General features: G+C 45.5%; 1 long non-coding RNA gene across 1 annotated transcript in view; it reads right to left on the reverse strand.

Moving 5' to 3' along the window:
• Positions 1 to 7,153, reverse strand: part of LOC112543773 (uncharacterized) — a 39,008-nt gene extending 31,855 nt beyond the window's left edge. Inside the window, exons 1-2 of the long non-coding RNA XR_012896165.1 lie at positions 4,492 to 7,153; positions 3,779 to 3,886 (exon numbers count right to left, since the gene is read on the reverse strand). This is a non-coding gene — a long non-coding RNA (uncharacterized LOC112543773). The remainder of the gene's footprint in view (positions 1 to 3,778; positions 3,887 to 4,491) is intronic.
• Between the last annotated feature and the right edge of the window lie 2,921 nt (positions 7,154 to 10,074).

Consider the following 10,074-nt stretch of genomic DNA (forward strand, 5'->3'; position numbering starts at 1 on the left):
ATCCATCGTTTGTTGGGAGGATCTGGTTTCTCTGAAGTGGAGTTAGTGGAAACGTTCTCTGAAATCTAAGACAAAATAATAAAATTAGAGGGTTTTTTTAGTAACATCTCCAGTTTACTCCCTTAGTTTAGCACAGTAGCTGACAGGTTATGGTCTCACAATGAATCCAGCCTCATCAGCAAAGTCCTACCCTGTGACCTCATGTGGGGGCTGAGATGTACATTTCTGGAGCAAGCCTGTGAAGAGCTCCTTCATGGGTAGACTTACCCCTGTGCAGCTGCTTTGCCCTGAGATGTGGAAAGCCAAATGTTTAACAAACTGTAATTAAGGAGTAGCTACGGGTGGTAACACAAGTTACTATTACAGTTAGCACATGCTTCCATGGCTGCATTGATGCACCTTTCGGTGATATTATCAACATGGGTGCCATCAGGATGACACTGTCTGGTAATCGAGAAGCGTCTCCTATGAACAAGCATCTGGGGTCTCCCCCTGCTCCGCTCCAGTCATGTTGTTGATTCCAGAATCAGACAACTGCTCCCTAGTGGAATGGCCATGTTATCTCTACTGTAGAAAGTAATTAACGGTATGTAAGTGCAGCAGAACATTTTCAAACTCTAGTGCCAAAGTGAGGCTCCTAAATCCCTATTTAGGCCTCTCTCTCGGGCAGGTATAGAGCTCCTGTTACCATAGTAACTGAGTGCCTCACAATCCTTAAGCATGCTCCTCCTTATAACACCCCTGTGAGGTAGGACAATGCTTTTTTCTCCATTGTATAGATGGGAAGCTGAGAGAGTGTGACTTGCCTGAGATCACATGCAGGGAACAGAACCCAGGACTCGAGTCCCACTCTAGCACCCTAAGCAGTGAGCCCTTGCCCTCTTGAGTAAAATGGACCTTTTAAGGTCCAGTTTAGAGGTGCTGAGCCAACAGCATCAAATGTTTTGCCATTATTGCAGAGCCATGCATCCCAGCTGCTGGCTTCACCTGGGGGCTAGCCTGGGGGTGGAAGGGTGCCTTGCACCTTGGCCATGGGTGTTGCTCTGGGGCCAGCCACAGAGGCTGCCCACCAGTGCTCCTCAGGGCCAGCATGGAGGACAAGGGACACACAGAGGCCAACAGCTCCTCCCCGGGACAGGACAGGCTTTCAGGCTGGGGGCCCCCTGTGGTCATTCCACAGTATAACTCCCTCCTACCAGACCCCTCCCTTTCCATTTTATGAGAAACAATTGAATTTCACGTACATCCCATTGATCCAGTACAGGCAGTCCCCGGGTTACGTACAAGATAGGGACTGTAGGTTTGTTCTTAAGTTGAATTTGTATGTAAGTTGGAACTGGCGTCCAGATTCAGCCGCTGTTGAAACTGACCAGCGGCTGACTACAGGAAGCCCGAAGCAGAGTTGCTCTGCCCCGGGCTTCCTGGAATCAGCCGCTGATCAGTTTCAACAGCAGCTGAATCTGGACGCCTGGGACAGAGCAGCTGGGGCGCTGCCAGGTAGGTCCCCTCCGTGCTGCGGGGACCAACCCGGCAGCACCCCAGCTGCTCTACCCCAGGTGTTCCCAAGTCAGCTGCTGCTGAAACTGATCAGCGGCTGATTCCAGGAAGCCCGGGGCAGAGCAGCTGGGGTACTGCCGGGTTGGTCCAGTAGCGCCGAGGAGCGGCGCTGCAGAACCAACCCAACAGTGCCCCAGCTGCTCTACCCCAGGCATCGGCGAGAAAAGCCTGGTCTGCTGGGGAAGGGGCGCACTAGCTGCTCCCCACCCCCCAGCAGACCAGGGAGACGTGGAGCAAAGCCGCGGAGGACGTGGGCGGTGGGACCGCCTGGGTCCTCCACGGTGAGAAAAGCCTGGTCTGCTGGGGGGGGGGGGGGCGCACCAACTCCCCCCCCCCAGAGCAAACCAGGGAGACGTGGGCGGTGGGACCGCCGAGACGCGCCGCGTTCCCGCCACCCGTGTCCTCCACGGCTTTGCTCCGCGTCTCCCTGGTCTGATGGGGGCCCCCCCCCAGCAGACCAGGGAGACACGGAGCAGCTTTTCTCGCTGCGGAGGACGCAGGCGGTGGGACCGCGGCGCGTCTGGGCAGTCCCGCCGCCCTCGTCCTCCGGAGCGAGAAAAACCCCGTTCGTATGTAGGGATCCGACGTAAGTCGGATCCACGTAACTCGGGGACTGCCTGTACAACCAAACCCCCTGCCTTTGCTTTAAGTTAGGATAAGAGGACGCTGCATACCAAATTTGGTGGTCCCAGCTCACACATGGACAGACAACTATATCTTTCTATATATATGTAAACCAGTGTTCCCGCTAATCTTTTCCATCTGTGTGTAGATCAATTCCATCCATGTGCAGAATAATTTTATGTGACCAAAGCATGTGCAAATGTGTACCACCAGTAGAAATAAAAAACCTAGCTGTGGATACTCTGGTGGGGAGCATTTGAAGCTCTCCTGAGGGGCTGCCCAAGTGCATAGCTTACAGGGAACACAGATGTAAACACATACATATACAATCGTACTAACATGGCTTGAAATTATTATGACAAAACTTTTTTATATGGAAAATTCAGTTTTTCATTACATGAGGAATATTTTGGGGAAAATGTCATCTTCCATGATGCATCAACTCACCCTGCCAAGAGGGAAGACCATAGGAGATACAGTCCAATCAGAGAACCCAGCCTATTGTGGCATAAGTAAGTTTTAAGCATTCACATTGAGGCCCTGTGGTAATATTTCAGAACTGAAATATTCTGCATTTAACTAAAATATTTTAATTTTTTTTAATTTCACCCCCCCCCTAAAATCTATGTTTTCAAGAGAAAACACATCAATTTTCCAACTAGCTCTAGTCCACACATATAAGGTACTCTATCGATGTCCAACCCACGTACCAACTATATGCTACAAGGTTTAGATCCTTTCTTAATGACTGTAGAAGCTATTCAGTATGAATGTGAAGAGCTGGGATATGTAAGGAGAGGAATGGTATGCAGGCATTGCAACAAGGCTGGTGATGAGTCATCATGGATTGACTAGGTTGATATGTGTATATATCACTACCCTCTCCTGGATAAAACTAGAAATCTGTGTGTTATAGTTCCTGCACTGCTAACAGCCAATGGCGTTTTTTGTTTCACTCAAACGACTTAGGGATTGTGTGATTTTTGGATCAGAAAGAGCTGTGTTGCTTCTATGAAGTTCCAAGTGGTCACAGTGGGTAGAATAGCTCCACTGTGAAGTTCCTAAAAGTAGCCACCAATGTTTTGGTTCTGCTGATCTTTGCTCTACATTCTGGAATATAATTGAAAGTTTTGCTTCTCACTGTATTCTCACAAAATCATTGTCTGTGGGTGAAAGTGCTAGGCACAAGAAAATGATATGTTCTCCTGAGCAGTGTCCTAAGGCACTTTCATCTCACTGTGTAACTAGTAAACTGGTCTCTATTCCAGTGTCCTCAGAGAGCTATGTGATGGTCTTTAATGCATGGAAAAAATAACATGCATTGTCTCTGTCACTCCACTGAAAAGGATACTACCTGCAGACAAGTTTTGCACTGTTATGTCATATGGCATAGTAAATGATTTGGGCCGGGTTATCCAATTTCTTGCTTTTCCTGCAGGGCCAAATTTTTATCAGCTTGTAAAGATGTCTGCTGGCTGTGAAAGAAGTTTAGGCAATGTTTAAATACTTACATATATAACTTTGTAGGACATACTCATGAGATAAATTACAGTCAGAATCTGCATATGACGTATTAATGGAGCAGTAAAATACCTACTGTTTGATCAGTAAGCCATCCATGTAGCTCCTTAAATTGGTTTCATTAATATCTTCTCTGAATGTCATGCTGTATCTCCTAATGACTACACGCACCTCTTCTGTTTTTCTGAATATCATGTTGTGGAGTTTGAAAAGAAATCAAAGGAATGGCAGAAATTAAATACCCTAAAAACTAAACAAGATCAAAGCAGAAATTAGATGTGCCAATTATAATGCAAAACCGAAGTGTTCTGATAGAGAAGCCATCCACATGGCAATCAAAATGACACGTTACTGAAGTTTGTCCTTTTGGTAACTCAAACTTTCCATGTATAAATGTCTCCTCTTATTAAAGGATCCCTAGAGAAATGGAGCCCATCAGATTCGTCTAGACATAGACTATAAACATTAATTAAAAAATACAATTAAGGGAATGTGACAGAGAAACCAGTGAAACAATGAAATTACATTTTAAGAGAGATAATAAAACAAAATGACATAGCATCATACTTAGAGGGAAACCCCCACCAAAAAATTTTAAGAGCCAAATGTTATGTTTTAAAGTTGTTATATCATCTTTTTTAACTTTCACATGAATTATAAATCAATTACACTCAATTACCCGGCAACATTAAATTTCAAATCACAATAAACAGTTTCATTTTATATCATCCCACTACCATATGATCATAAACCAGGCTCCAAATAAAAATCACAAATCTCATGAGCTACCTTTTGCTAACTGGTTATAATTTTTGCTGTTTGCAGCAGAATCCAAGCCTGCAGTAAACAAAAAACAAATCCAATGAAAATGAAAGTTTCTAATCTTTTTTGCTGCTATAAACTTTCATACACAGAATAAATGAAGAAGCACTAATGCAGCATCATAACAGCCATTTAAAAGACTGCATACTAACATAATAAAGATATGAACTGTTTCCTCTAGTCTTCATAAGAAAGTGTTAAACTTAACATTAGCTGCTTGACGATGGTTGAAAGTTTAGTTCGATCCGGATGGGACATACTTTTTCGGCTATTAAGTTACAAGCGATGGAAACTCTAGCACGGAGAGCTCTGGAGTCCCAATAACAGTTAAACTTTTGACAAACTGTTCTTGTAACTAGATTCAGAAAATCAGTTATTTTGAGGCACTTGCGCAATATTCAGCAGCAAGCTCTTCCTATTTAGAAACGAGTTGATTATTCAACAGTTTTACTATTTTTTTTTTTAAGAAGAAACCCTAATCATTGATCGGGGCCTGTCTCATGTCTCTCACACTGTAATGTCTCTTGCCCACTGCTTAGTGCATAGCGAATAAGATCAGTGATACTAATAAAAAAGGAAAGATTGGCAGAATCCCAGCCAAGTCTCCCACCCAAGTATTATGCTAACGTTTGGGAAAGAAGGAGCACAATTCAAGATCCCAGTCCTGCAATCAGATCTGTGTTTGTGGATTCTGTTCACTTTGGGCACGTCTACACAGCAGGGCAAAATTCGAATTAAGCTACACAACTTTAGCTACTATATAGACGCGCTCTTTGTTACTTTGGAATAACATCAGTTATTCCAAAATATGCTGTGTAGACATAGCCTTTGAGAAAAGAAGGAATCAGCCTTTGTTTTTTTTTTCCAGATTAGATACATGTGGGCCCTAATCCTGAATCAGTGTGCGGATTCCACTGACATATAGAGCAGAGTCCCTTGAACCTTCCAGGAATTCCACTGAAGTGTGTGGAACCCACCCCTTTAATCCATAGGCAGGACTGAGGCCTAAGTTCTCTTGGAGCATTAGCCTGAAAAGTAACTAAGCACTTAACATTTAGATTAAGGCTGATTCCATCTGTAGCGCCCCCTCTCCACCTGGTTACCTTCTTTAATGCCAATCTGCTTACAGGTTTCGATGGATAGGTCTGGGTTCTTCTGGATCCTGCCACCAATTCAACTTAATTTTTTCCTATGGATTTATTTGGCGGTGCCTCCACCCCCCTCACTCCTTCCTGGCAGGGTCACCAGGGCACTTTGGGAGGAAAATTCTAACCCAGGGTAATCCCCACGTATTTGCCAGATAGTTGGAGGCTCCCAGAAAATAACACAAACACATACACTATATTAAACACAATTATATTAAACAGGAGACAAATATAACATAACAAGGTAAAAGTCTATTTTTAGGTTCACGGGTGCCCAGCAACTGTAAGGTTAGTGTCCCGTTGGTATGCGTACTTTGTTGGGGCCCTTGATGAGGGAAGGGATATCTCAGTGGTTTGAGCATTGGCCTGCTAAACCCAGGCTTGTGAGCTCAGTCCTTGAGGGGGGCCATTTAGGGATCTGTGGCAAATCTGTCAGGGATGGTACTTGGTCCTGCTATGAGGGCAGGGGACTGGACTCAATGACCTCTCAAGGTCCCTTCCAGTTCTATGAGGTGGTATATCTCCATATATTTATTTATTATGACTTATGACCACAAAATTCTTCTCTGCAGTGGTTTAGCAGTGGGGATGATTGGGTCCAGTACAGCCCAAAGGACTCAGGAGTGGGAGAAGGTGGTAAATCCCTCCTCAGGGTTAATATGCAGCAGGTTATAAAATTCCCAAACAAATTCCCTGACTAACTAAAAGATGGTGCACTCACACGCTCCATGAATGAGCCTCAGGTTCAGAGATGACTCAGTCACTGCAGAGGGGCTGGTCTCTACTGGCAGGGATCCTCTTCAGGCAGGAGGAATCAGGCTGCTTTGATCCCAGAATTTCCCCTCACCACAAAGGGCTGCAAGGCTCAAGGTGCAGGTTACACCACTGCACTAAAACTCAAACTGTAATCTCCTACCCCGGCATTTAGACACACACACAGCAGGCAGCAGCCCTGAACTAGCAGGCAGAGCAGAGCTGACCATGTGGTGACTGGTCTCACCTAGGGAGCTGGAGAGCTAACTCAGCCTGGCTGGGGAAGTTTCCCAGCAAACTCCACAAACTGGGAATCAACAGTGGAGAAATAAAACCCAGCTGAGGGATCTTGCTTTCAGGTCCTTAGAGGCTAGTTCTCGGGGGGACACCCTGCATGCAGGCCTGGGGCTTACTAGCTCCCACACAGACAGCCCTCCCCTTGCTTGATAGCCTCCACACTCCTCAAACAATGGCTCCTCTTCCCCCTCCTGAACTCCCTGGGAGGGGCATCTCACTCCCTATGGGTTGCCAGGAGGACTCTGTCTCTGGTAGGGAGGGGGAGCCAAAGCAAACTCAGTGTGCCTGTCCCTGAGCTGCCAGCAGACAGACCCCCAGGAATCTAGGTAATCTCCTTGGGGGTTACACATCTCTCTACTGAAGAGACCATGTCAGCCTCAGGGCCGGACTGAGGCATGGGCGAGCTGGGCAGCTGCCCGGGGTGCTAACCGATGGGGGGGGGGGGGGGCGCCTGATGGCAGCTGTAAGGGGCATGCTGCGTCCCTTACAGCTGCCATCAGGTGCCGCACGCCCAGCCCCTGCAGCACTGGCCCTGCGGCACCCTTCCTCCCCACGGCCGCGGGGCCCTGCACGGCCCGGTGTGGGCACCAGCAGCGCTGGCCGGTCTGGGCCGGGCAGTGCATGAGCAGTGTGTCCCGGGGGCGGGCCCGTGCACCTTGGGGGGAGGCCCGTGCACCCAGGAGCGGTGCTGCGTGCCTGGGCCTAGGGCTTCAAAAGGGCTCGGGCCGGCCCTGGTCAGTCTCACACAGTTACTGCTACCACATGATACCGTCGGTCTACTATAAGATTTTGCAGCTAGCTAGCAAAAGTACAGGTTGAACCTCTCTAGCCCAGCACTTTCTGATCCAGCAACATCCATGGTATGGCATGATTTTAGTGAGCTGAATGTCCATTTATCATGGGTGTGGCCAAGTTTCACGCAGTCCCATAAAATTTGTTTACAGCCACCAGTCCTGGCGCTCAGTGCTCTGTGCTGTTATTTAGCTCTAATTTACCCCTAAATGTCTTCTAAGAGGCTAGTAAGCAGTGGAAGTGTTGGTAATGCTGCTAGACAATATTGACATCCCGTGGTTCAGCAAATTCTCTGGTTTGGCACTGGACAGGGCCCAAGGATGCTGGACTAGAGAGGGTAAATCTTTACATGCATTTGCATTTTAGGAATGAGTAACAAACAAAACAAACCAGACAACCTTATGTTAACTTCAGATTCAACATCTACATGGATCACCAAAAATCCATGAGTGTTCAAAGTCCACTTAACCCACAATGCAGACAAGACATTAGAAGCATTATTAACTGATGAAAAATATGTTTCAGAGGGAAGCCATGTTAGTCTGTTTCAGCAAAAACAATGAGGAGTACTGTGGCACCTTAAAGACTAACACATTTGGGGATAAGCTTTTGTGGGCTATCAGATGCAAGAAATGAAAAATATGGAGCTCCAAGAAGGATCATAAACATCATCTCTGAGTCTTTATAGAGTGACATGTGTTGAATCTTTATAATTGAACCTAATCCCATGCAGATGATGTTGGTGGGAGCATTGTTAAATTATCTTAATTTAAAGGATTCAACTAAAACAAGCAAAAATATAAACATACTCATCATCCAACAGCTAGACAACACCATAGTCTGTACTGCAGTGCTGTAAATCAACACAAAACTATGGTGACTGGCAATAAAACAGAGTGTTGTGAGTGAGGGCAATTAACCATTAGAACAATTTACCAAGTATCATGGTGGAGTCTCTATTCCTGACCATTTTTAAATCAAGTTTGGATGTTTCTTCTCAAAGCTCGTCTGTAGGAATGACCTTGGGGAAGCTCTGTGGATGGTGGTAAACAGAAGATAAGATTAGATGATCACAGTGGTCCCTTCAGGCTTTGGAATGTATGAATCTTTGGGACATTTAATCAACAAATTCCCATCTCACCTTTGAAAATTTAGGCATTGCACTAAGAAAATGAAACTCTTCGAGAAATCTTCCTTCTGCCATTTTTTTACCTATTTCGAGATCCTGTATGTTTGATATGGTGAATCTACATCCTTCTCCCTAGGAGAAAAGACTATACCTCCAGTAGAGATCCATGTAATACTCTTAGCAGGACGTCTACAATAATATTTAGAACACAATGCAATTAGCTGGAATGTTTTACACAAGAAACTCCTCACAGAAACATCTTTGGGAAATAAGATGAGAGTTATAAAGAGGAATTGTACTAGTGTTTTAGGTGCTGGTAGCCTGCCTATAGTATGTTAAGATTGACACCTCACACTTTTCATTACAAGGCCCTCTTTGCAGTTGCTCATCACTTTGCCAAACTAATATTTCAGGCTGAAGATTCCTTGCTGCTCACTGCTTCAGGCAGATTTTTTCTCGGCAAGTTTCAGATTCGACAGTCCAGATGTTTCAGAGAATGAGATAAGGGGGAAATATGTTGTTTTGTCACATTAAAAAAAATCTTACAGCTGTTTAACTGAGGAATTCTAGCACCTCCATGCTTTAGAACACAGACTTGACTTTTGACATGGCCCCCAATTTGGCCTACTCCAACCCACTACAGCCTCTGCACATGACAGAACTGTGCACAAGAGCAAGGCTGACCATATTTCCCAAAGAGAAAATGGGAGTCCCCCAGCCACTTACTATAGGGCCTGCTCCTCCCGTGTTGTTGCTGGAACCCTGCCCTCCTTACCCAGGCTCTTGTCCATCCCTGGACCCTATCCCCCTATGGTGGGGAGGCGACAGCTTCCAGGAGCAGGTAACAGCCCCCCTGTAGCTGTTTGAAATACACACAGATAAATACTATTCTGCAGTGCAGTCAGTTCTCATGATTTCATTGTGAGCATTGCAATATTTTGTGTTTTTCTTAAAGCCCCCCAGCCCACATGAGAGTCTCAGCTTTATTCGTTCTTTCAGAAGTATGTCTCTAGCCCTCATGAGTGCGGAGATAAAGCTTGAAAACATGACTTGAGTGCATCAAACCCGAAAGGCAACTCCAACAAAGAGCGCCAACATTTATTATTAAAAAAATACATTTAAGCCAGTATCATGATTTTGTGGGGGCCTGACTGATGATTTTTAAATGTTTGGGGGCTACTGCAATTCAGACAACATTTATTAGGAACAAGTTTAGCAAAATTTCAACTCCCTTTCAAACATCCAGTACTATTTGCATGCTGCATGAGACAGAACATCAGTGTAAGTGACCTGTCTGCAAATTCATTGGCAGTGCTCACGAGTGGGTTTTTTTTTCCTATTTTTACTGCCTCAGAGCCTGTCGGCACAACGGCTTTCTGTAGCCCAGACTGGAGTGAGAACATTGGGCCATATTCTTCTGAAAGTTGGAAGTTT

This window comes from Pelodiscus sinensis, chromosome 16 (assembly GCF_049634645.1).
Source record: "Pelodiscus sinensis isolate JC-2024 chromosome 16, ASM4963464v1, whole genome shotgun sequence".
Lineage (NCBI taxonomy): Eukaryota > Metazoa > Chordata > Testudines > Trionychidae > Pelodiscus > Pelodiscus sinensis.